This window comes from Phyllobates terribilis, unplaced genomic scaffold (assembly GCF_046119375.1).
Source record: "Phyllobates terribilis strain yellow unplaced genomic scaffold, ASM4611937v1 Scaffold_5__5_contigs__length_657084704, whole genome shotgun sequence".
Classification (NCBI taxonomy): domain Eukaryota; kingdom Metazoa; phylum Chordata; class Amphibia; order Anura; family Dendrobatidae; genus Phyllobates; species Phyllobates terribilis.
This window is the reverse complement of record NW_027362765.1, coordinates 615,868,444-615,895,853: the sequence shown is the minus strand read 5'-3', so window position 1 is coordinate 615,895,853 and position 27,410 is coordinate 615,868,444. Positions and strand designations below refer to the sequence as shown.

At 46.0% G+C, this 27,410-nt stretch overlaps 1 long non-coding RNA gene across 3 annotated transcripts in view; it reads left to right on the top strand.

The window, feature by feature from the left end:
- The first annotated feature begins 10,865 nt into the window (after positions 1-10,865).
- Positions 10,866-27,410, top strand: part of LOC141273760 (uncharacterized) — a 42,803-nt gene continuing 26,258 nt past the window's right edge. For 2 of the 3 annotated variants that reach the window (XR_012322134.1, XR_012322136.1), the window contains exons 1-2: positions 10,866-11,013; positions 26,061-26,104. This is a non-coding gene — a long non-coding RNA (uncharacterized lncRNA). Of the gene's footprint in view, positions 11,014-26,060; positions 26,105-26,406; positions 26,509-27,410 lie in introns of all 3 variants that reach the window. The other variant, XR_012322135.1, reaches the window with a different exon arrangement.

The window sequence follows — 27,410 nt, the reverse complement described above, 5'->3', positions numbered from 1 at the left end:
CCCTCGGTCGGATACGATGTGGAGAGGAAGACCATGAAGACGGAAGACATGATGGATAAAGTCTTTAGCTAACTCTGATGCAGACGGGAGACCCGGCAGGGGAATAAAGTGAGCCATTTTGGAAAAGCGGTCAGCGACCACCCATATGACCGTACAACCGGCAGAGACAGGGAGGTCCGTTATAAAGTCCATAGCTATATGCTGCCACGGGGCAGCAGGTACAGGAAGAGGAAGGAGACGGCCGGCTGGCAGATGTCTCGGAACCTTGTTGCGGGCGCAGGACACACAGGCTGAAACAAAGTCTATTACGTCCTTGTGCAGGATAGGCCACCAGTAATGCCGGGTAATAAGCTGGAGGGTCTTTTTCTGACCAGCGTGGCCAGCTAGCTTGAACGAGTGACCCCAGTGTAGAACCTTCTCACGATTAGGTACAGTTACGAACGTCTTACCGGGTGGAAGACGATTTAGATTCACGGGGGCCACCTGCATTACTTTGGCGGGGTCGATGATGTGTTTAGGCTCCTCCTCAAGATCAGAGACCAAAAAGGATCGGGACAAGGCATCAGCTTTGATGCTTTTGTCATCCGAGCGAAAATGAAGAATGAAATTAAAGCGGGCGAAGAACAAGGACCACCGGGCTTGGCGCGGGTTAAGTCTCTGAGCACTCTGGAGGTAAGCCAAGTTCTTGTGGTCCGTGTAAATTATTACCGGGTGAAGAGCCCCCTCGAGCAGGTAACGCCACTCCTCCAGTGCCAGCTTAATGGACAACAATTCTCAGTCTCCTATAGAATAATTGCGCTCTGAAGAGGAGAAGAGTTTGGAGAAGAAGCCGCAGGTTACCATTCTTCCGGAAGACGACTTTTGGGTAAGTACCGCTCCGGCTCCGGAGGAGGAAGCGTCGACTTCTAGGATGAATTGTTTGTTGCCGTCCGGACGATGCAGCACAGGGGCGGAGGAAAAAGCTTGTTTTAAGGAAAGGAAGGCCTCCTCTGCTTCGGGCAGCCATTCTCTGGGATTAGCGCCCTTACGGGTGAGCGCCGAGATAGGGGCAGTCCGGGAAGAGAAGTGCGGAATGAAGAGGCGGTAGTAGTTGGCGAAGCCCAGGAACCGCTGAATAGCCTTCAAACCCTCTAGTCGGGGCCACTTCTGGATGGCAGACAGTTTCTCAGGATCCATTCGTAGGCCGGTCTGAGAGATTATGTAGCCCAGAAACGGAAGCGAGGTCTGCTCAAAGAGGCACTTCTCATATTTAGAGTAGAGGTGGTTCAGCCTGAGCCTGAGCAGGACCTGACGAACGTCCCTCCGGTGAGTGAGAAGATCCAGAGAGAAGACCAAGATGTCATCCAGGTACACCACCACGCAGGAGTAGAGAAGGTCACGGAAGATGTCATTGACCAACTCTTGAAAGACGGCGGGAGCGTTACAGAGACTGAAGGGCATTACAAGGTATTCATAGTGGCCGTCCCGGGTGTTGAATGCTGTCTTCCATTCATCCCCCTGACGGATACGGACCAGATTATACGCCCCACGGAGGTCCAGCTTGGTGAATATTCTAGCCCCCCTCAGACGGTCAAATAATTCAGGAATGAGCGGAAGGGGGTATTTATTTTTCACTGTGATCTGGTTAAGGCCTCTATAGTCTATACAGGGACGGAGTGAGCCGTCCTTCTTTTTGACGAAGAAGAAGCCTGCTCCCGCTGGGGAGGTAGATTTCCGGATAAATCCCCGGGCCAGATTCTCCTCAATATATTCAGACATGGACCGGGTCTCAGCAGCGGACAAAGGCTAAATACGCCCACGGGGAGGAGTAGCACCGGGTATCAGGTCGATTGGGCAGTCGTATGGTCTATGAGGGGGTAATGTCTCTGCTTCACTTTTATTAAAGACGTCCGCAAAAGACCAATAGGGAAACGGTAGGCCGGGTAGATTGGCTGGGGTAGGAGAAGGACGAGTAGGATGAACGGGAACTAAACAAGTCTTATGGCAGTCCTGTCCCCAGCGAAGAACTTCTCCTGTCTGCCAATCAAGCACAGGTGCATGTTTCTGGAGCCAAGGTAGGCCTAGCAAGAGGGCGTGAGAGAGTCCAGGCAGAACATGGAAGAAGATGCTCTCAGAGTGCAGCATTCCCACCTGCAGAGTTATGGATTCGGTGATGAGTTAGATGGGATGTGGTAAGAGTCCCCCATCCACGGCGGCGACAGATAAGGGTACAGCCAGAGGTTTGGTGGGAATGCGGTATTTCTCAACGAGGGACTGAGAAATGAGATTTCCAGCAGCTCCAGAGTCAAGTTGAGCCAGTTCAAAATAACGGTTCTCCCCGCAGATGATAGAGACCGACAGCATTAGAGATGGAGAGGGTTTATTTCTGTCTAGGGCGACCTCTCTGAGCGATCCTAGACACAGGCGTTTCCCGACCTCTCCAGGCAGGAATGGATCCGGTGCTCCTTACTGCCACAGTAGAAGCAGCTCCCCTCGGCACGGCGTAATTCTTGACGGGTCTTGACCATCTTGGTCTGGTCGACCTGCATAGGCTCGGGTGAGTGTGCCGGGGGAGTAACGGAGGAAGTGACGGGTCTCTGGAAGGTAGGGGCAAGGCGTGGAAACCTCCTCTCAGGGGTGGCCTCTTTGGTGCGCTCCTGGAACCGGATGTCAATCCGGGTGGCAAGTGTAATTAAGTCGTCGAGAGTGGTAGGAATGTCCCGACCGGCGAGTTCATCTTTAATACGGCTGGACAGACCCTCCCAGAAGATGGACACCAGGGCGTCTTTATCCCAGGCAATCTCTGAAGCAAGGGTACGGAACCGTATGGCATATTGGCCCACGGTGAGACATCCTTGGCGGAGGCGTTGTAGAGATGAGGCGGACGAGGTCCTCCGTCCTGGTTCGTCGAAGACCTTCTGGAAAGTCGTGAGAAAGGCTGGCAGGTTGGACACCAGAGGGTCTCCTCTCTCCCATAGAGGATTTAGCCAAGCCAGTGCCTCCCCCATGAGATGGGACATGATGAAGGCTACTTTGGCTCGGTCGGTGGAAAACTGGTGTGCCAACAGTTCGAAGTGCAGAGTGCACAGGTTAATGAAGCCCCGTGCCTGACCGGGATCTCCGCCAAAACGAGGCGGGGCGGTGAGGCGGGGACCGGGAAGAGATACCATGGAATTGATGGGCAGCGACGCTGCCGGGGTAGGAGTCGTGCGACTGGAAGCAGGTCCCGAAGAGGTAGTCAGTGTGTCCAGGCGGGAGTTAACACTACGCAGGTGGCTCAGGATGGACTCCTGTTGGGACCTCTGACGGGAAAGTTCATGACACAGGTCCGAGAGCGAGGGAGCTTGGGTGCCACCGGGTTCCATGGCCCGAGCAACCTATAACGGGTCTGGGAGGTGGAACCTCTGAGCAACTATACAAAGGGGCAGTCCTTGTAAGGAAGCGGGTGGCTCCCAGGGAAGGCGGGCAGGTAGTCACGGCAAGTGACAGGGACAGTCTCTAGGTAGAAGGGCAGGAGGTCACGGCAAGTGACGGGGACAGTCTCTTGAGAGGCGGGTGGTCACGGCAAGTGACAGCAGGATAAGAGTCTCTAGACAGGCAGGTGGTCACGGCGAGTGACAGCAGGATAAGAGTCTCTAGACAGGCAGGTGGTCATGGCAAGTGACGGTTGAGCCTCCAGGTAGGCTAGCAGGCAGGTAGCAGGTGAGCGCTCCCAGGTGAGCGGGCAAGAGTCTCTGGACAGGCAGGTGGTCTCGGCAAGTAACGGCAGAACCTCCAGGTAGGCTAGCAGGCAGGTAGCAGGTGAGCGCTCCCAGGTGAGCGGGCAGACTGATCCATAGACAGACTGGCAGGTGCTGGCAGGCAGACTGTCGGACCACAGGAATGAAAGCAGATAGACAGGAATCAGGCAGGAATTAAGCAGGAATCTGGCAGGAAACTGACCGGTATCTGGTAACGGGACCTGAGGGCTGAAGCAGAGTTGACAGGCTTTGCAACAACATTGCTTGGGCACCTCCATTTTGGAGGAGGTGCCTTATATATGGTGAGGTCCTCCGGCCATTGGCCGGGGATTCCTTAGGACGGCGCGCGCGGCCCCTTTAAGAGAGGGGGAGCGCGCGCGCGCGTGCCCTGAGCACAAAGACCGGGAAGCAGCGCGCGCTGCCAGCAGAGCGGGAGGAAGCAGCCGGGCACGGAGCGGAGAGGTGAGGGGAACGGCATCCCAGCCTAGCAGGAGGCAGGGACGCCGACGCTACAGCTGTCAACAACGTGGTCAGAGGTATTAAGCCACTTTTAAGGGCCCACAATAAAGCGTTCAAAAACGAAACTGAAACTGCTTTCCTGTGACATATGTTAAGGAAGTTCCTTTCCAGGGTAAAGACTTGTGTATAAGGTAAAATAAATAACAAAAAAAAATACAAGGAGCACCGGATCCGTTCCTGCCCGGAGAGGTCGGAAAACGCCTGTGTCTAGGATCGCTCAGAGAGGTCGCCCTAGACAAGAGTAAACCCTCTCCATCTCTGATGCTGTCGGTCTCTATCATCTGCGGGGAGAACCGTTATTTTGAACTGGCTCAACTTGACTCTGGAGCTGCCGGAAATCTCATTTCTCAGTCCCTGGTAGAGAAATACCGCATTCCCACCAAACCTCTGGCTGTACCCTTATCTGTCGCCGCCGTGGATGGGGGACTCTTACTACATCCCATCCAACTCATCACCGAATCCATAACTCTGCAGGTGGGAATGCTGCACTCTGAGAGCATCTTCTTTCATGTTCTGCCTGGACTGTCTCACGCCCTCTTGCTAGGCCTACCTTGGCTTCAGAAACATGCACCCGTGCTTGATTGGCAGACCGGAGAAGTCCTTCGCTGGGGACAGGACTGCCATAAGACTTGTTTAGTTCCCGTTCATCCTGTCCGTCCTTCTCCTACCCCAGCCAATCTACCCGGCCTACCGGTTCCCTATTGGTCTTATGCGGACGTCTTTAATAAAAAAGAAGCAGAAACATTACCCCCTCATAGACCATACGACTGCCCAATCGACCTGATACCCGGCGCTACTCCTCCCCGTGGGCGTATTTACCCTTTGTCCGCTGCTGAGACCCCGTCCATGTCTGAATATATTGAGGAGAATCTGGCCCGGGGATTTATCCGGAAATCTACCTCCCCGGCGGGAGCAGGCTTCTTCTTCGTCAAAAAGAAGGACGGCTCACTCCGTCCCTGTATAGACTATAGAGGCCTTAACCAGATCACGGTGAAAAATAAATACCCCCTTCCGCTCATTCCTGAATTATTTGACCGTCTAAGGGGGGCTAGAATCTTCACCAAACTGGACCTCCGTGGGGCGTATAACCTGGTCCGTATCCGTCAGGGGGATGAATGGAAGACGGCATTCAACACCCGGGACGGCCACTATGAATACCTTGTAATGCCCTTCGGTCTCTGTAACGCTCCCGCCGTCTTTCAAGAGTTGGTCAATGACATCTTCCGTGACCTTCTCTACTCCTGCGTGGTGGTGTACCTGGACGACATCTTGGTCTTCTTTCCGGATCTCCTCACTCACCGGAAGGACGTTCGTCAGGTCCTGCTCAGGCTCAGGCAGAACCACCTCTACGCTAAATATGAGAAGTGCCTCTTTGAGCAGACCTCGCTTCCGTTTCTGGGCTACATAATCTCTCAGACCGGCCTACGAATGGATCCTGAGAAACTGTCTGCCATCCAGAAATGGCCCCGACCAGAGGGGTTGAAGGCTATTCAGCGGTTCCTGGGCTTCGCCAACTACTACCGCCTCTTCTTTCTGCACTTCTCTTCCCGGACTGCCCCTATCTCGGCGCTCACCCGTAAGGGCGCTAATCCCAGAGAATGGCCGCCCGAAGCAGAGGAGGCCTTCCTTTCCTTAAAACAATCTTTTTCCTCCGCCCCTGTGCTGCATCGTCCGGACGGCAACAAACAATTCTTCATAGAAGTCGACGCTTCCTCCTCCGGAGCCGGAGCGGTACTTACCCAAAAGTCGTCTTCCGGAAAAATGGTAACCTGCGGCTTCTTCTCCAAACTCTTCTCCTCTTCTGAGCGCAATTATTCTATAGGAGACCGAGAATTATTGGCCATTAAGCTGGCACTGGAGGAGTGGCGTTACCTGCTCGAGGGGGCTCTTCACCCGGTAATAATTTACACGGACCACAAGAACTTGGCTTACTTCCAGAGTGCCCAGAGACTTAACCCGCGTCAAGCCCGGTGGTCCTTGTTCTTCGCCCGCTTTAATTTCATTCTTCATTTTTGCCCGGCTGACAAAAACATCAAAGCTGATGCCTTGTCCTGATCCTTTTTGGTCTCTGATCTTGAGGAGGAGCCTAAACACATCATCGACCCCGCCAAAGTAATGCAGGTGGCCCCCGTGAATCTAAATCGTCTTCCACCCGGTAAGACATTCGTAACTGTACCTGATCGTGAGAAGGTCCTACACTGGGGACACTCGTCCAAGCTAGCTGGCCATGCTGGTCAGAAAAAGACCCTCCAGCTTATTACCCGGCATTACTGGTGGCCTACCCTGCACAAGGACGTAATAGACTTTGTTTCAGCCTGTGTGTCCTGCGCCCGCAACAAGGTTCCGAGACATCTGCCAGCCGGCAGTCTCCTTCCTCTTCCTGTACCTGCTGCCCCATGGCAGCATATAGCTATGGACTTTATAACGGACCTCCATGTCTCTGCCGGTTGTACGGTCATTTGGGTGGTCGCTGATCGCTTTTCCAAAATGGCTCACTTTATTCCCCTGCCGGGTCTCCCGTCTGCATCAGAGTTAGCTAAAGACTTTATCCATCATGTCTTCCGTCTTCATGGTCTTCCTCTCCACATCGTATCCGACCGAGGGGTTCAGTTCACCTCTCGCTTTTGGCGAGCCATGTGTAAATTGCTGGGGGTCACCTTGGACTTTTCTTCTGCTTATCACCCACAGTCCAATGGCCAAGTAGAACGGATCAACCAAATTTTAACCAGTTTCCTCCGGCACTTTGTTAATGCTCACCATTCCGACTGGGTGGATCTTTTACCGTGGGCCGAATTTTGCTACAATAATCACGAGAGCGAATCTTCCTCCAAATCCCCGTTTTTTGTAGTCTTCGGTCAGCATCCTCGGATCCCGTTTCCCGTCTCCACCTCGGTGGACAATCCGGCTGCGGAATCTCTCGTTAACGAATTTTGCTCCGTTTGGGAGAGTACCAGATCCGCACTTCTTCAGTCATCCGAGCGGATGAAAAAACTGGCTGACAAAAGACGTCTGGATCCACCACAATTCCGTCCTGGAGATAAGGTCTGGCTCTCGTCCAAATATGTCCGGCTCAAGATTCCTTCCTACAAGTTAGGGCCTCGGTTCATCGGTCCACTGGAAGTTATCAAACAAATCAACCCGGTGGCCTATAAATTGAAACTCCCGGCCAATTTGCGGATTCCTAACTCCTTCCATGTATCTCTACTCAACCCGTGGTACTTAACTCTTTTTCCAAGTCTACAGGTACGCCTCCTGCTCCGGTTTCCGCTGAAAACGAGTTTGAGGTAGAGAACATTCTGGCCACCAAAAGGGTAAGAGGAAAGTCCTTTTTTTTAGTGGATTGGAAGGGGTTTGGTCCTGAGGAGAGAACATGGGACCCCTTGGAGAACATCCATGCCCCTCTCATCCTTGATAAATTTCTCTCTGGCCTAAAAAAGGGGGGGCCTAAAGGGGGGGTACTGTAGCGTCGGAATCCCTGCCTCCTGCTAGGCAGGGACGCCGTTCCCCTCACCTCTCCGCTCCGTGCCCGGCGGCTTCCTCCCGCTCTGCTGGCAGCGCGCGCTGCTTCCCAGCCTCTGTGCTTAGGGCGCGCGCGTGCACTCCCCCTCTCTTAAAGGGACTGCACGCACCGTCCTAAGGAGTCCCCGGCCAATGGCCGGAGGACCTCACCATATATAAGGCACCTCCTCCAAAATGGAGGTTCCCGAGCAATGTTGTTGCAAAGCCTTTCAACTCTGCTTCAGCCCTCAGGTCCCGTTACCAGATACCTGCCAGTTACCTGCCAGATCTCTGCTTGATACCTACCTGATTCCTGTCTATCTGCTTGCATTCCTGCGGTCCGACAGTCTGCCTTCCAACACCTGTCAGTCTGTCTATGGATCTGCCCGCCCGCTCACCTGGGAGCGCTCACCTGCTACCTGCCTGCTAGCCTACCTGGAGGCTCTGCCGTCACTTGCCGTGACCACCTGCCTGTCCAGAGACTCTTGCCCGCTCACCTGGGAGCGCTCACCTGCTACCTGCCTGCTAGCCTACCTGGAGGCTCTGCCGTCACTTGCCGTGACCACCTGCCTGTCCAGAGACTCTTGCCCGCTCACCTGGGAGCGCTCACCTGCTACCTGCCTGCTAGCCTACCTGGAGGCTCTGCCATCACTTGCCGTGACCACCTGCCTGTCCAGAGACTCTTGCCCGCTCACCTGGGAGCGCTCGCCTGCTACCTGCCTGCTAGCCTACCTGGAGGCTCTGCCGTCACTTGCCGTGACCACCTGCCTGTCCAGAGACTCTTGCCCGCTCACCTGGGAGCGCTCACCTGCTACCTGCCTGCTAGCCTACCTGGAGGCTCTGCCGTCACTTGCCGTGACCACCTGCCTGTCCAGAGACTCTTGCCCGCTCACCTGGGAGCGCTCACCTGCTACCTGCCTGCTAGCCTACCTGGAGGCTCTGCCATCACTTGCCGTGACCACCTGCCTGTCCAGAGACTCTTGCCCGCTCACCTGGGAGCGCTCGCCTGCTACCTGCCTGCTAGCCTACCTGGAGGCTCTGCCGTCACTTGCCGTGACCACCTGCCTGTCCAGAGACTCTTGCCCGCTCACCTGGGAGCGCTCACCTGCTACCTGCCTGCTAGCCTACCTGGAGGCTCTGCCGTCACTTGCCGTGACCACCTGCCTGTCCAGAGACTCTTGCCCGCTCACCTGGGAGCGCTCACCTGCTACCTGCCTGCTAGCCTACCTGGAGGCTCTGCCGTCACTTGCCGTGACCACCTGCCTGTCTAGAGACTCTTTCCCTGCTGTCACTTGCCTTGACCACCTGCCTGTCTAGAGACTCTTACCCGGCTGTCACTTGCCGTGACCACCCGCCTGTCAAGAGACTGTCCCCGTCACTTGCTGTGACCTCCTGCCCTTCTACCCAGAGACTGTGCCCGTCACTTGCCGTGACTACCTGCCCGCCTTCCCTGGGAGCCACCCGCTTCCTTACAAGGACTGCCCCTTTGTATAGTTGCTCAGAGGTTCCACCTCCCAGACCCGTTACAACAGCAGTGACCTGGGGGTCAGAAATGCTTCCTGGGGCGATCCCCATGCTGTCCCCATGTCATTTGAGCACTGTCACTATCGTTTTGGGCACTTGTTAGGCTTTTAAAAGACTGCCGGGGGTGCCGCCGCAAAAATGCTCGGGTCTCCCATAGACTAACATAGGGCTCGTTGCTCGGGTCGAGCACCCGAGTATCACGGCGAGCTTGGCCCGAGCTTCGAGCACCCGAGCATTTTAGTGCTCGCTCAACACTAGTTCCTAACAAAAATTTTTTTTCCCAAAATTGTGCTGATATAAAGTAGACATGTGGGAAACGTTATTCATTAACTATTTTGTGTGACATATCTCTCTGATTTCAGGGCATGACAATTCAAAGTTTGAAAACTGCAAAATGTTCAAAATTCTCGCTAAATTTCCGTTTTTTTTTTAACAAATAAACGCAAGTGATATCGAAGAAATTTTACCACTATCATGAAGTACAATATGTCAAGAAAAAACGATCTCAGAATCAGCGGGATCAGTTGAAGCGCTCCAAAGTTATTACCTCATAAATTGACAATGGTCAGAATTGAAAAAATTGGCCCGGTCATTAACCTACAAAGTGACTCGGTCCTTAAGGGGTTAATACAATTGTCAGCTCGCCATTCAAAAAACAAGGCCTCACACAACTGTATGGACTGAAAAAAGGAAAGATGACAGGTCTCGAAAAATAGTGACACAAACAAAAAAATGTTTTATTTTTTTGTACAAATTTCAGAGTTTTTGTTTTCAGCACTAAAATAATAATAAAAAAACTGTGGAAGTTTGATATTGCTGTAATCATCCTGACGTGGATCGTAAGGTTATTGTTACTGCAACATGAAAGCTGTAAAAACTAAAGCTTAAAAACAACGTTGGAATTGTGTAGGTTTATGTTTGCATTTTCATTGCACTTAGGATTTTTTTCTCCCGGTTTCCAATACATTGTATGGTCAAATGATTGATGTCATTCCCATAAAAAAATCCAGCAAAAAACAAGCCCTCATACGGCTATGTGGATTGAAAAAAAATAAAAAAATGAAAAAATGATGGCTCTTGGATGAAAGGGAGGAAAATAACACAAAAAAGGAAAATGGTTGTATCAGGAATGGGATTACAAGGGCTTTCTAGCGTGATTAGAAAAGCCAGCACTTGTCACTTTGTGTGTGAACACGGACTGACGACTGGCGACAATGTGCAATGCGCACACTGTCACCATTCTCCTGTATCGCCAGCACCAGAGGGTGGACACCTGACCACCATTTCTATACTTCTCTCATGCCCCCACTACATTCTCTGGGGCTTTTCTCAATGCTTTTTTATTGTTCTGCTCAGAAAATCCCCTTAATAAGAAGCTAGTTGCAGAGATGTTTTTTTTACAAACACTGCAATTTATCCATAAAAGAATTAGCGAATAACATGTTAATGGATGAATTAGAAGCACCAGTGAGTCAGGTCTTAGGGGGCTGTGTCTAGACCCCTGCACTGTCTCTGCAAATATTATATCAGCATACTGCTGTAGGAAGCCACTATGGCAGCACTCAGAGATGAGAGGACGCCCCCCTCACACGTGTCACTGTACAGTATCCGCCCCCCTGTAATACAGCCCGGAGCTGCCGGGAGGGGGTCGTCACTACAGCACAGACGACTAGACGAGCACTGTGAAGGACTGGCTGAATGATTGTCTCCTCACCATGTCTGGAGGCCGTCAGCAAGGAGCCGACAGGAGCTGGTGAGGAGCGGGCTGTGTGCGGGGATATGGCTGACTAGTGGCTGCTTACACTGCAGCGCGGGGTACAGACTGCTACTGTCCTTGCTTCTGCTCTGCTATTATTGTTGTGGGTGTATTAGAAAGGTTTTATTATGGCAGGAGTGAGACCTGCTCAGGAGAAGGCTGTTATGTCGGTGATTAGGACGTTATGTCGGTGATTAGGACTGCGCAGCAGACATCCGTCATGTCAGGGATGAGAACAGCGGAGTTACAATCCACTGCAGCTGCCGGGACTACATACACTGTGGGGACTTTTGGCGGGAAACCACGAGGCTCCGCCCACTCACTGAAAATGGCGGGAAGAGCGAAAGCTAAATGGCGCCACTGCGCCTCATCATTTATTATATCAAGAAATGAGCTGCAAATCCCATATAGTGTGGAAATAGCTACAGTAAATAGCTGCCTGCTACTAATGTTCAGTACTTTTATGATTAATGGCTGGCTTTATTTATTGCACTTATACATATAAGGTGGAGATGAAGGTGCAATGCTCTTGACACATAGTGCAGCTAAATGTAGTAAGATCAGTAGAAGAGTCCCTGTGAAATATAAGAGTTGGGCCATGTATTTGTTCAGCCCATTTCATGCTGTGTTATGTGTAATATAGTGAGAGTCGCCCCATTTGTAAACTCTCTAGAATGGATCTTGTGTGAATAGAAGATGTCAGAAGTCGCTCAGTTTGGCACAAGGTTCCTGCGCTGCCTCCTTGTCTCTGCAGAGGGCGCTGTGCGGCGGCTGGAGATTGTGGCATTTCGGTGACTTTTACCTGACAGGATTTTGGCCATTAGTGTTTAGATGTAGCATGTAACTCCTTTCCACACCAGGTGATTATTTCTTTGCTCTTTTGCTTTTTCTTTCTCTTCTAAGAGTCATATTTTTTACAATTTTCAAGTAATTTGAAAAAAAAAAAATACAATTCTGCCATTGTTTTTAAAATGTTGTTTTTAGAGCATTTAGTGGGATAAAAAATACCTGGAAACATGATTCTCCAGATCTGAACGATTACTGCAATAACGATTTTGTAATTGTATTTTTTCTGCATTGGTATGTAAGGCGTTTGACAGAGGCATGTTCTGTTAGATTGCCTGACATTGTAAGACTGGGGCTAGTTACACTGTGACTTTGGCCAAGACCCAGGTCAGACGGCCAGAGATCACTATGTGCCGTTTCTACGGTACATCACAGCGTAATGCAGGTGAATGGGATTGCATTGCAATGCCTAGGATACCACAAGGAGCAAGTCACACAAAGGCTGACTGAGGGTGTGTGTGGACGATCCAGAGCCGCTGCCGACTTATGCAACGTCAAACCCGCAGCGGCCAGCTGTTACAGCATAGTGGATGGGATTTGTACAAGTCCCATGTCCACTATGCGTCTCTGTGCACCCGCGGAAACTGACATACGGTGCGTGCTTCCAGACCCCAGCTGGTCAATTTCCCCTGCGGGTCCGCATGCAGACTTCCCCCATAGACCTAATCTCTATGAGGAAAGTCTGTAGGTAAAAAAGAAAAAGCGGAGCTCATTTGCATATTAGCGCCTCCGCAGCGTCGGGGCCGCAGGCTGGGAGATACGTCTGCACATACCCTCAGTGTCACTGCATTTTGCTGCAATGTAGCAGTGGCACAAAGCGATATTTGGGAGTGGGAACTACAGTGCCAGTCAAAATTTTGGGCTCACCTGTTCCTGAGACTCACATATAATACACATAAAACTTATAATTTATTAGTATCAATTAAAACTATCAAAGACTAAAAAATCCCTCAAAAAACAAAAGCCAGTATATAACCAAAACTGGATAATACAAGTGGATGGGGGGAGTTGGATACCTTACACTGATCTATCCCTACCTGTCAGCGGAGGTTGGCACCCTCTTGAATGCAAATGGCGCCCCCGCTCCTCGACGACTCTCCCCAAAGGATCCCATTAGGCCCTGAGCAGATGGAAGGTGATGGGATTCTGTACAGAGGTGAGGGGGGCAGAAAAAAAGTAGCCAAACAGCTGATTCTGGACACCGCAAGCAACTCACCACTGTACCTGCAGCTTGCAGTTGTGAAAAATATCCAGGAAAGTCTGTATGATATCCTGAGAACACTCTTAGCTCTTGTATATTCTATATTAGACAATAGTCCTACAACATACAGCACATAGTTGTTGTGCATGTAGTAAATACCCATAAACGGACCACAAAAAAGCCGGGTGGGGTCTAGTGCTTTTTACTGCCATTTGGCGATATCTGCACCATTATTTGAACATTTGATCCAGAGGATGCATGAGGCACTTTATTAATAAAGCCACTGGTATACTGCAAAGGAGCATGCACCAGGCACTTTATCAAGAATGCCATTACAATCACCAAAAGCTAAATCGTCTTTTGATTTTACATCTTGCATCTTAGGAGTTTATATGGCATGTGACTCCTGATGAGCCGATTTGCAGGAGACATGCGTAGAGCGATACATACCTGGACCTGTGTTAGCGCTTAGCACGTTTTTTAGGGAGTGTAGTTCTATTAACTATTACACCTCTGTTCTATTTCTATCTATAACATGATTGGTGTAATTCATTAATGCCATTATATGCAATTATTTTGGACCATCTGTCATTGTGGGTCTTGCTTTATGTTTAAACAAAATAGACAATAGACTCATTATATAATGTTACCCACTGATGATATCTGGACGATACCCTTATGATATTATGTTATAAACTATGTTATATCCTGTATATAACCCTCTCATTTATACCGGCTTTCTTGTGGTCCACTACATGCACAACAATTTTTTGCTGTAAGTTGTAGGACTATTGTATAATATAGAATATACAAGAGCTAAGAGTGTTCTCAGGATATCATACACACTTTCCTGGATATTTTTCACCACAACTGCACTCTGCAGGTACAGTGGTGAGTTTGTTGTGGTGTCCAGAATCAGCTGTTTGGCTACTTTTATTCTGCCCCCCTCACCTCTGTACAGAATCCCATCACCTTCCATCTGCTCAGGGTCTAATGTCATCCTTTGAGGAGAACCGTTGAGGAGCGGGGGCGCCATTTGCGTACAAGAGGGTACCAACCTCCGCCGACAGGTAGGGATAGACTAGTTGCCAGTGGGGGTATCCACCCCTCCCCATCCACTTGTATTATCCAGTTTGGGTTGTATACTGGTTTTTTTTTTTGAGGGATTATTTTGTCTTTGATATTTTTAATTGATACTTATAAATGGTAAGTTTTATGTGTAATATCTGTGAGTCTACTTAATTACTGCACACTTTCTTTACTGACTGGTGATTTTCTTTGCTCACCTGTTCATGCAATGGTTTTTCTTCTTATTGTAATGTGCACATTGTAGATTCAGACTGAAGGAATCAAAACCATGAAGGATCTTCATCAGCTGGCACCTTAACTGTATGAAGCGGGCTCAGTTCCTGCTCCATACACCCGCACCCTGTGTATGATGTGCACGTATGTCCAGGTGGCAGAGAGGGTTTTAAGTTAGCTGCGATTTTATGAATATCAATGCAAGCAAGTAGGCAGGATATGTCTGCTGCAAATTTACAAATCATGGCGGCTTCTGCATAAATTGATAGGTTGCAGATATCAAATCCACAGCATTGTTCAATTTACACTGTGTATTTTCTCCACGTGATAGCATAATTTGCACAAGCCGGCTTCATCACCAGCTCATATCGGCAGCATCACTGCGCCTCTGTAGCGGGGTGTAAGCTTCCCAGCCTGAGAGGCGCACTCCGCAAGACCGGAAGCCATTTTCTGAACTTCCGGTCATGTGCAGTGCGCCTCTGAAGCCGGGAAGCTTACACCCGGCTACAGAGGCGCAGTGACGATGCCAAAATAAGCGTCATGCATGCGCGAGATTTGCATGACCTGGCAATGACGCTAGCTCATGCAAATTATGTTATCACGCCCACAAGGGCGTGATAACATGGAGAGAGGATTGACCAGTCTGGGGAAACTAACACACCATCGACTAGTCAAAGCTCTAATTAGCATAGGAAACGAGGACGTTATAAATGCTTTTTTAAGGCTATGTGCTTACGTTCAGGATTTGAAGTAGAAATTTCTAAAGCATTTCTGAACTTCTTGGCAGCAATAACGCTGCGGAAAATCCGCAGCATATTTGATGTGCTTTTGCCTGCGGATTTTCCATGCGGTTTTCCAATGCATTGTATAGGCAAAAACGCATGCGGAAACGCACAAAGAATGGACATGCCGCGTTTTTTTTCCACACATGAAATCTTGTCAGGAAAATTCCTAATCATGTGCACAGAACTTGCAAAATGTCATGGTATAAGGTATGCAATGCATTTTTGGCCCATTTGCGCTATGAAAAAAAAACGCACAAAAAACACACTGTGTCCACATAGCCCAAAGCATTTATTTAACTGAATAATGTTATACAGGACTGGTTAGGCTGGGAATTTACTCATACATAGGTGAATGCTGCTGTGTTGGATGGGGGGGGGGGGTGTGACCTGTCACCGCTATTAGGCTACATTCACACATTTAGGATTTGGTCAGTACTTTACATCAATATTTGTAAGCCCATGAGGAGTGAAACAATCAGAGAAAAAGTAAAATAGAAACATGTGCACCACTTCTGCATTTCTCACCCAACCCTTGCTTTTGGCTTACAATACGGATGTAAAATACTGACCAAAAACTGAACGTGGCCTTAACGTTCCGATGTAGGATCAATCTGTAGGTTAATAGCGTTACTAATCTGCCCGTAGCGCGCACTTAGCCGAACGCTACGGTGAGAAAATTAACTATTCTCCCCGCAGCGTTCCAGTTTCAGTCACGAGGGTGGTGCCAGCAGTGACTTGGATCACTTGTATGAAATAAAATGCAGTCACTTTTTTTTATTTTATTTTTTATACTGTTTGTGGAGTGGAATCCTATTTGTCCATCCATCAACAGGAGTGCTGCGCAGCCTTTTTAAGACTCTGAACAGATGCGCTACATTGTGAGCTTTCCATCAAAGAACCAGGGCTTGCTTGGAATCTCAGATCACTGTTAACTAAGCGGTGACCCAAGCCATTCCGGGCACGCCTTTATGACTCAAAAGTCTGCGGCTTCTGGGAGAAATACAATTAATTTCATTCCAGTAATCACAATTATTTTTTTTTTTTTTAAAAAGTTTAAAATATCCAATAAATTTCGTTCCACTTCACGATCGTGTCCCACTTGTTGATTCTTCCCCCAAAATTTAGAATTTTATATCTTTATGTTTGAAGCCAGAAATGTGGCAAAAGGTAGAAAAGTTCAAGGGGGCCAAATACTTTCACAGTTCACTGTATATATATATATATATATGCACCATATATTATACCCACAAATAAATAATAAAAAAAAAAAACAATAAAAGTACACATATTTGGTATCGCCACGTCTGGAACGACCTGCCTTATAAAACTGTCCCACTAGTTAACTCCTTTACTGAACACTATAAAAAAAATAAATAAAAAACGAAGCAAAAAACCTGATGCTTTATGATTATACTGCCAAACAAAAAATGGAATAAAACGCGATCAAAAAGACAAATGTAAATAAAAATGGTACCGCTGAAAACTTCATCTTGTCTCGCAATAAACAAGCCGCCATAAACCCCCCAAGGCCGAAAAATAAAAAAGTTATAGCTAAGATTAAAGCGATGCAAAATAACAATTCTCAATTTTACCACTAGCGGAACAGGATAAAAAAAACGCTCCCCAAAAAAAGTTCCTGAATTGTTGGTTTTTGTTTATTCCAGGGCTGGGGATTCGGTAAGCCAAACCTGCGACTCTGACTCCGACTCCTCAATTTCCCTTACACCGACTCCACGACTCCAACTCCCAGATATATTGCTTATATTTAAGTGAAAAATTTATTGTAGTACAATGTGAACATCAGACATTTAATCATTTTTATGATACAATAATCAAAATATTTAGATAGAATATAATATATATTTATTGGAATACTCTCTCTGGTGAAGACGGCAGAAGACAGGACAGAGGAGGCGAGATTGCCCCCTGCAGTCTGGAGCCAGTCTAGGACCGGAGCACTGCATCATACAAGTGAGTTTTGATAGGTGCGTGCCCCTGCTTCTGGGGGGGGGGGGGGGGGGCAGCTGCCCCCTCTGCCCCTCGCTGGCTACGGCCATTATTCACACACAGCGTTTTTGCGGAGCCGTTTTTTTCAGTAAAATGCAGCGTCTCTGGGCATCCCAGAAAAGTCAATGGGTTTCAAGATATGACATTCAGACACATGGTTTTGTGAGGATCCGTTTTGGGCTCAAAAACAGGTCCTCACAAAGAATGTAGTTTGTTCGGCGTTTTTCTAATCTGCTTTTGCTATTGAAAACATTATCTATGAGCTCAAAAACCTTTCAGGTGATGCGGTTTTTTAAAAAGCAGATCTGCTTTTGCAGCTAAAAAACCGTATCCTCAAAAAACGCAGCAAAAACGCTGTGTGTGAATGTAGCCTTAGATCAGGAATAGAGCAGCCATTTATAGGACATTTCATAACTTTCCCAAATTCCTATGAAAAAATATTCCCCACAAACTGCATTGATCTACTGCACCCAATTAATTATATATTTTAGGAGTCGGAGTCGGTCCATTTTATACCAACTCCAACTCCGACTCCACCAAAATGAGCACCGACTCCACTACGACGACTCCACAGCCCTGGTTTATTCTGCCTCCCAAAAATCAGAATAGAAAGCAATCAAAAAATGTCACGTGCCTAAAAATGGTACCAATAAAAACGTCAACTTGTCCCGCAAAAAACAAGCTGTCACATGACTGTCTGCTAAAATCTGGAAAAATTATAGCTCTCAAAATATGGTGATGTAAAAACTCTTTGCAAAAAAAAAAAAAAAAAAAGTTTTTTTTAGTGTGTGACAGCTGTCAATCATAAAAAAGCGATATGAATCTGGTATCACTGTAATCGCACCGACCCCAAGAATAAAGTAATCTAATCACTTATACCACACGAGGAATGGCGTAAAAAATAAACTTTAGGGTTGTTCTAGGGTTAGGATTGTTCTAGGGTTAGGGTTATTCTAGGGTTAGGGTTGTTCTAGGGTTAGGGTTGTTCTAGGGTTAGGGTTGTTCTAGGGTTAGGGTTATTCTAGGGTTAGGGTTGTTCTAGGGTTAGGATTGTTCTAGGGTTAGGGTTGTTCTAGGGTTAGGGTTATTCTAGGGTTAGGGTTGTGCTAGGGTTAGGCTGCGTGCCCACAATGTGGATTTAATGCGTTTCCGTGGCTGCATTTCCACCGCGAAAACGCATTAAAAACGCATGTTAAGTTGTCTGCCATGTTTCCCAATGATAATCCGCATGTTCTGTGCTGATGCACATGCAGATATTATGCGATTTAATGCGTGGATGGTACCCGACTCTGGAGAAGAGGAGACTCTCCTCCAGACCTGGGTACCATAGTTAGTACCTGTAGTTAAAAAAGAATTAAAATAAAAAAAAAAACATAGACTTACCTTCTGATGGCCCCCTGTCTGCTCCCGGCGGTGCTGCTGCCTCTTCGGCTGCTCGCGGTGGTAAAAGGACCTTCCATGACGTCATTTAGTCATGTGACAGGTCACGCGACTGCTGACGTTGGCGGTCCAGTGACTTGTCACATGACTAAATAATCTCAGAATCAGTGGGATCTGTTAACCCTTTCGCAACCTTGGGATTTTCCGTTTTTGCATTTTCGTTTTTTTCTCCCCTTGTTCCTAGAGCCATAGCGTTTTTATTTTTTGGTCAATATGGCCATGTGAGGGCTTATTTTTTGCAGGACGAGTTGTACTTTTCAACGCCATTACTAGTTTTACCATATCGTGTACGGGAAAACAGGAAAAAAATTCCAAGTGCAGTGAATTTGCAAAAAAAAGTGCAATACCTCAGTTGTTTTTTATTTTTTATTTTTTTACCACGTTCACTGAATGCTAAAACTGACCTGCCATTCTTATTCTCGAGGTCATTACGAGTTCGTAGACACCAAACATGTATAGGTTCTTTTTTATTTAATTAATGAAAAAAAAATCCAAATTTTGGTAAAAAAAAAAAGAAAAAAAAATGCCATTTTCTAAGACCCGTAGCGTCTTCATCTTTCAGGATCTGGGGCTGGGTGAGGGCTTATTTTTTTGCACGCCGGGCTGCCGTTTTTATTGATAACATTTTGGGGTACAGTAGATCCGATGTTTTGATCACCCGTTATTGCATTTTATTGCAATTTTGCGGCGACCAAAAAACGTAATTCTGGTGTTTAGAATTTTTTTCTTGTTACGCCGTTTACCAATCTGATTAATTCTTTTTTTATATTGATAGATCGGGCGATTCTGAATGCGGCGATACCAAATATGTGTATGTAGGGTTTTTTTTTTTATATTTTATTTTGAATGGGGCGAAAGGGGGGTGATTTAAACTTTTATATTTTTTTTATTTTTTTAATATTGTTAAAAACATTTTTTTTTTTCACTTACTGCATGCTTCTATAGTCTCCATAGGAGACTAGAAGCAGCAGTTGTCTGATCGGCTCTGCTACATACAAGGGACCAGCAGATCCCCTGCATGTAGCAGAAATGGTCCTGTGCTATGAGCGCCGACCACTAGGTGGCGCTCATAGCGACCAGATCATGACAACCACAGGCGTCTACTGCAGACCCTGGGTTGTCATGCCCACCCATCGGTTTCCCGCAATCACGTGACGGGGTCGCCGGTGGGCGGGGCTTATGACGCGCAACCCGGAAGCGCGCGTTAAATGTCGCTGTTGGAGATTGACAGCGGCATTTAACATGTTAACAGCCGCGGGTGGATCGCGATTCCACCCGCGGCTGTTGCGGGCACATGTCAGCTGTAAGAATCAGCTGACATGTGCTTGGTTCAGTAAGGGCTCAGCGCAGCAGCCCTCACTGAACTGGGGGATCGCAAATGTGCGTACTAATAGGTTGTAAAGGGGTTAAAAAAAGAATTTAAAATATAAAAAAAAAAAGATTATACTTACCTTCTGATGTCCTCCCGGTGTTTTCTCCCCTCTGTCTGGTCTGCTGTATGGGTCGCGGTGTTGTGAAGGACCTGCCATGACATCATTGAGTCATGTGACCTGTCACATGACTCAATGACGTCACCACAGGTCCTTCACACCACCGCGAGCTGCCCAAGACACCGGACGCAGCGGAGAAAACATCGGGAGGACATCGGAAGGTGAGTATAATCTTTTTTTTTTATTATTATTTTTTACCATTCTTATTCTTTTCTTTTTTTTAACTAACTTGGTTGCACTACTATAAATCCATGCCGGTTGCACGGATTTATATAGTGTGAACAAGTTGTCAAGCACTTTTCCAAGTAATGCTAAAATCGCTTGAAAAGCGCTTGATAACCCGCATGCAGAAATGCATGCAAAAACGCTTGACAAACGCTTCTACCTGGCGGGAAAAACACATGTTAAAACCGCATGCATTTTTCCTGCCAGGGAGAAGCGGAAAAAATATGCCCCATTTCTGCATGGTGGGCACATAGCCTTAGTGACTGCAAAGTGATACTGACAAGTACAGTGTCACAGAGGACAGCTGGCAGCACTGATTCTGTTAATTGGTGCTTCTTTCTGTATCATAAGTTAAAGTTGTTAGATACATGGAGTGTATCATGTGATGCGATTAGATACGCTTAGAGTAACGCTGGAATTAGATACAGGGCCAAATGTAGTGTATCACCTGAAGGGATTAGACATTGAGCTCAGTGGAGTGTATCACACAGGATAGGATTAAATAAATACACAGTATCTAATGTATATATTGTGTCACCCCGCACAGTCCACTTCTATGGGAGAAGTGGTGTAATGAGCGACACTGCTCCATCCACTTCTATGCGAGGAGTGGTGTAATATGTGACCCCGCTCCACTACATTACTACTCCCATAGAAGTAGGCAGAACGGGGTCACACATTATACCACTGCTCCCATAGAAGTGGACGGAGCGGGGTCACACATTACATTACTGCTCCCATAGAAGTGGACAGAACAGGGTCACGCATTACACCACCTCTCCCATAGAAGTGGATGGAGCAGGGTCATGCATTACACCACTGCTCCCATAGAAGTGGATGGAGCGGGGACACATATTACACCACTGCTCCCACAGAAGTGGACGGAGCGAGGTCACATATTTCAAAGGGAGCAGTAGTGTAATGTGTGACCCCACTGAATATTTTTATTTTTGTGTGGAAGGGGGCAGTTAATGTGTGCCAATGGTATAAGGTATGACCCCACTCTGTCCACTTCTATGGGAGCATTGGTGTAATGTGTGACCCTGCTCCATCCATTACATTCCTACTCCCATAGAAGTGGACAGAGCAGGGCCACACATTTCAAAGGGAGCAGAAGTGGACAGAGCAGGGCCACACATTTCAAAGGGAGCAGAAGTGGACAGAGCAGGGCCACACATTTCAAAGGGAGCAGTAGTGTAATGTGTGTCACCGCTCAGTCCACTTCTATGAGAGAAGTGGTGTAATGTGTGAGCCCGCTTCTTCCACCTCATTTCTACAACCATACAAGTGGACGAAGCGGGGTCATGCATTACACCATAGAAGTAGACAGAGCTGGGTTACACATTAATTGCAACCACCCCCACTACCCCAAAAATAATAATATTCAGCGGGGTCACAGAAGAGCATATCTCATAACTTTGCAGCCCTTACAAAGTAATTTTCATCCTAGATTCCCAGATATTTAAAAAAACAACAACATAAATACAATTTAATAAAGCATAGGTTAAAACAACATAAATACAATTTAGTAAAGCATAGGTTAAAACAACATAAATACAATTTAATAAAGCATAGGATAAAACAACATAAATACAATTTAATGAAGCATAGGTTAACCGGTTCCCGACCGCCCACTGTAGATAAACGTCGGCGCTTGCTGGGCTCTGTGCAGCGCCGACGTTTAAAAACGGTGGGTGGTCTCGCAGCGCTCAGGACCCCTAGGGTCCTGCAAGCGCTGCGATTCCGGTGCAGAGCGTTAGCTCTGACAGGGAACATTATAGGGACCTGATTGGATCAGGTCCCAGTGATGTTAACCCTTTGCTGTCTTCTATATGCTGCGATCTATAGTGATCGCGGCATATATGAGACGGCAGGAGGAGAGGGGGTCGTCTTACTTACCTCTCCGAAGACCTCCGAGTCCTTCCAGGACCTGGGGTTGCTATGGCAGCTGGAGGTCACATGACCGCCTCCAGATCTGCCATATATGGTGTCCTGTCTGGCTTAGCTGCAGCAATATATGTCTATTACATTACATGAGATCAGTGATCAGAAAAATAAAAATTAATGTCCCATACAGGGACTAAGAAAAAATGTAAAAAAAAAGTTTTTAAACTATTAAAAAAAAATCACAAAATAAATAAATAAAAATAAATAAAATATTAAACCAATAAATCCGTATATTTTTACAAAACCAAAAAAAGTACACATATTTGGTATCGCCGCGTCCGAAACAACCCGAGCTATAAAACTGTCACACTAATTAACTCCTTCTGTGCACACCGTAATAAAAATAAATAAAAAACGGAGCAAAAAAATATGCTTTTTCATTATACCGCCAAACAAAAAGTGGAAAAAAATGCGATCAAAAAACGAAATAGAAATGGTACCACTGAAAATGTCATCTTGTTCCGCAAAAAAAAAGCCGCCATACAGCTCCATTAGCCGAAAAATAAAAAAGTTATAGCGCTCAGAATAAAGCAATGCAAAAAAAATATTTTTTTCTATAAAATTGTTTTATTGTGTAAAAGCGCCAAAACATAAAAAAAAATACAGTAAGTGTAGTATCGCTGTAAACGTACTGACCCGAAGAATAACGCTGCCTGATCACTTTTACCACACGCCGAACGGCATAAAAAAAACCCTCAAAAAACAATTCCTGAATTGTTTGTTTTTGTTAATTTTACCTCCCAAAAAACGGAATAGAAAGCGATCAAAAAATGTCACGTACCCAAAAACGGTACCAATAAAAATGTCAACTCGTCCCGCAAAAAACAAGCCGTCACATGACTCTGTCGGCCGAAATATGGAAAAATTATAGCTCTCAAAATATGGCGATGCAAAAACTAGATTTTGCAAAAAAAAGCGTCTTTTAGTGTGTGACAGCTGTCAGTCATAAAAACCCGATATAAATCTGGTATCTCTGTAATCGCACCGACCCGAAGAATAAAGTAATCTAATCAGTTATATCACACTAGGAACGGCGTAAAAAATAAATAATCCAATTCTTCACCTGCTACTGATTTGTTTATTATGTCTCCCAAAGATCCCAGTAAGGCTCTGCCCACATTTATCCTGCGCTCTGCGCTGAGCGCTTGCACCAGAGTTTCCGTGTAAATCTCTGAAATACGTGATTCAGCCTGAACCCATGACGGAAGATTCCCTGTAATGAGGCAGATATAGGCCACTGTGGACGCCGTCTAGCCTGGGATCCCACGGTGTCATTTGTTTTAGGCGTGCATAAAAGTGAGGTTGGCCACAGTTTTGTGCACTTCTGAAAAAAAGGACACCGCTAAACAGAGGCCAGACGGAGTCCAGAGTAACTCTGCTGCCTCATTACAGTGAATGGATCCTGCAGGGGTTTCATCTGAATTACATCACTTGGAAATTTAGATGGAAACCCCGATGTAAGTGCTCAGCCTAGAGTGCCGGATAAATGTTACGTAAAATGTTCCCAATAAAAGCTTCAACTCAGTCCTCAAAAAAAGCTAGTCCCCACTCAGGTCCGTCATCTGTTAAAAATATAAGGGACTTCCAAGTTACTGGTAGCAGAAAGGCTCTGGAAAAGCAAAATGGCCCTTGCCCCCCAAAAGAAATTCAGAAAATTTTGTGCTCCCAAACCCAAATGCCTATTCTACAATAATTTGTTCTCCAATTGTCAAATAGCACTCCGTCCCCCCCAGATCTCACCGTATGGCTAAGCGGTACGATACAGCCACATATGGGGTATTGACACTTTTAGAAGAAATTGTGTGACACATTTCGGCACCATTTTTACCCATTGCCCTGTGTGAAAATGTAAAATCTGAGGGTAAAACATTTTTTTGTGGTAAAAATATAATTATGCTTTTTTCACTGCCCAATGGTATAAATTTAAAAATTAAAAAATACTCACTACTTCCCTAGATGAATTCCTTGAGAGGTGTAGTTTACAAAATGGGGTCACTTGTGGGGGTTTCTGCTGTTTTGGCATGTCAGCGACTCTTCAAATGTGACATGGTGTCTGCTGCCTATCCCAGCCAACATAGCGCTCCTTTCTCTTCCGAACCCTGCCGTACACCAAAGCAGTGGTTTTCCCCCACATATGGGGTATCGGCGTACTCAGGAGAAATTGTACAACAAATTTCATGGTGTAATTTATCCTGTTACCCTTATGATAATGCAAAATTAGGGAATGAAAAACATTTTTTATGGGAAAAATGTGAAAAATTTTATTTTTACGGCTCAATATTATAAACTTCTGTGAAGCAGCTGGGGGTGCAAGGTGCTCACCACGCATCTAGATAAGTTCCCTAAGAGGTCTAGTTTCCAAAATGGTGTCACTTGTGGGGGGTTTCCACTGTTTAGGCACATTAGGGGCTCCCCAAATGTGACATGGCGTCTTCTAATTATTCAAACAAATTTTACATTTAAAAAGTCAAATGGCGCTCCTTCCCTTTCAAACCCTGCCATGCGCCCAAACAGTAATTTGCCTCCACATATGGGGTATCGGTGTGTTCAGGAGAAATTGCACAACAAATTTCATGGTGCAATTTATCCTATTACCCTTATGATAATGCAAAATTAAAGGATGAAAAACGGTTTTGTGGGAAAAATGTGAAAATTTTATTTTTACAGCTCAATATTATAAACTTCTGTGAAGCACCTTGGGGTTCAAGGTGCTCACCACACATCTAGATAAGTTCCCTAAGGGGTCCAGTTTCCAAAATGGTGTCACTTGTGGGGGGTTTCCACTGTTTAGGCACATCAGGAGCTATCCAAACGCAACATGGCGTCTGCTAATTATTCAGACAAATTTTACATTCAAAAAGTCTAATGGCGCTCCTTCCCTTCCGAACCCTGCAGTGCGCCCAAACAGTGGTTTTCCCTCACATATGGGGTATCAGCACGCTCAAGAGAAATTGCACAAAAAAATTTGGGGTCCATTTTTTCCTGTTACCCCTGTGAAAATAAAAAAAATTGGGTCTAAAGTAACATTTTTGTGAAAAAAGTTAAATGTTAATTTTTTTCTTCCACTTTCCAAAAATTCCTGTGAAGCACCTGAAGGGTTAATAAAGTTCTTGAATGTGGTTTTGAGCACCTTGAGGGGTGCAGTTTTTAGAATGGTGTCACTTTTGGGTATTTTCTGTCATAAAGACCCCTCAAAGTGACTTCAAATATGATGTCCCTAAAAAAATGTTTTTGTAAATTTTGTTGGAAAAATGAGAAATCGCTGGTCAACTTTTATCCCTTATAGCTCCCTAACAAAAAAAAATGTTGGTTCCAAAATCGTGCTGATGTAAAGTAGACATGTGGGAAATGTTATTTATTAACTATTTTGTGTGACATCTCTCTGATTTAAGGGCATGAAAATTCAAAGTTTGAAAATTGCAAAATTTTCAAAATTTTCGCCAAATTTCCGATTTTTTCACAAATAAACGCAAGTTATATCGAAGAAATTTTACCACTATCATGAAGTACAATATGCCATGAAAAAACAATCTCAGAATCAGGGGAATCCGTTGAAGCGTTCCAGAGTAATTACTTCATAAAGTGACAGTGGTCAGAATTGAAAATATTGGCCCGGTCACTAAGGCAAAAACAGGCTCTGGTGCGAAGTGGTTAAAACAACATAAATACAATTTAATAAAGCATAGGATAAAACAACATAAATACAATTTAATAAAGCTTAGGTTAAAACAACATAAATACAATTTAATAAAGCATAGGTTAAAACAACATTCCCTTTAATGTTGTGCTTTGCTGTTGCAGGGAGCCCAGGAACTACTCTTCATCTGGAAGCTACAGGCAGCAAGGTACGGATGAGCTTTCCTAATATCTCAGCATTTGGCTCATGTACTGAGCAATTAGGGTCAGTTCACATGCGACAGTCTTATTGCAAAAATATTAGCACCTTTCCCATTTTTCTGATTTGGATTGTGGAAATCCATGGATCTGCATAAAAATAACCTCAGTCACATGTGTTTAATGGGTTTTTAAGTTGGAGAATTTATCATTAAGGGGATGTTTGTTTTGTTTGTAACCACTTTGCTGTAATTTACACCAGATTATTGAAGTGTTGCACAAAGTTGGATGATGAATTTTTTTGCATCTTTAGATGACTGTTTAGAGATGATTTTCTACTTTTTACATCATCCCCCTTTCTGGAGTGAGAATTAATGAAGTTGTCTGACCACAAAATCCAAATTTGTTTTTAAAGGTAATCTGTGCTGTATCATAATATACAATACCCCTATAAATTTTGCTTCTGCCTTTCGTTCCTCCTGAATTTCAATTCATTCCCTCACCCATTTTGTTTAGCGGTGGCTCTACCAAACTTGACAGGTCCCTGTGCTGTATTATCTAACCTCATAGCCAGACCTGGCCTCAAGTGTCCAGCCCCGCCCCCTGCCGGCCCACTGCACACTCATGCCTGCCAGTATCTTCCCCAGCATTGGAAATAACAGAGCAGTGTCCTCATCTAAGAAAGGCAGGACAATCACTGCACTCCACACCTCAGTGGTGATAGAGCTTCACTTCTCCACATCACCTCTGGCATATGAGTACTGTGAATATGTCTATAGTGATGTGTGTGCAAGAATGTAAGTATACAGCTCTGGCAAAAATGAAGAGACCACTGAACAGTTTTCTATTGGAAATCATGCCAAGATGCATGAAAACTGTGATTAAAAATCATGGTTAGTCCACCAAATATTGATTTGTGAACTGTTCCTGAGTTAAAACATGAGTAATTTGAGGTCTGAAAGCTCTGTTTCTTTTTTAGTATTTTGACTCTTTATTATTTGCTGCAAATAAATACAAAATTTTTAGCTTTGAATTTTGGAGACATGTTGTCAGTAGTTTATAGACTAAAACAGCAATGTACATTTTACTCAAAAATATACCTATAAAGAGAAGAATCAGAGAAACTGAAAATTTTGCAGTGGTCTCTTCATTTTTGCCAGAGCTGTATGTGTATATCTACATATATACAGGTGCTGCAGAACCTCATAATATGCCACAGCTGCTGCTGAACCTCATAATACACACCTCAGGTGCAGAACCTCATAATCTACCTCGGCGGTTGCAGAACCTCAGTCTATAGTGATGTGTGTATGATGA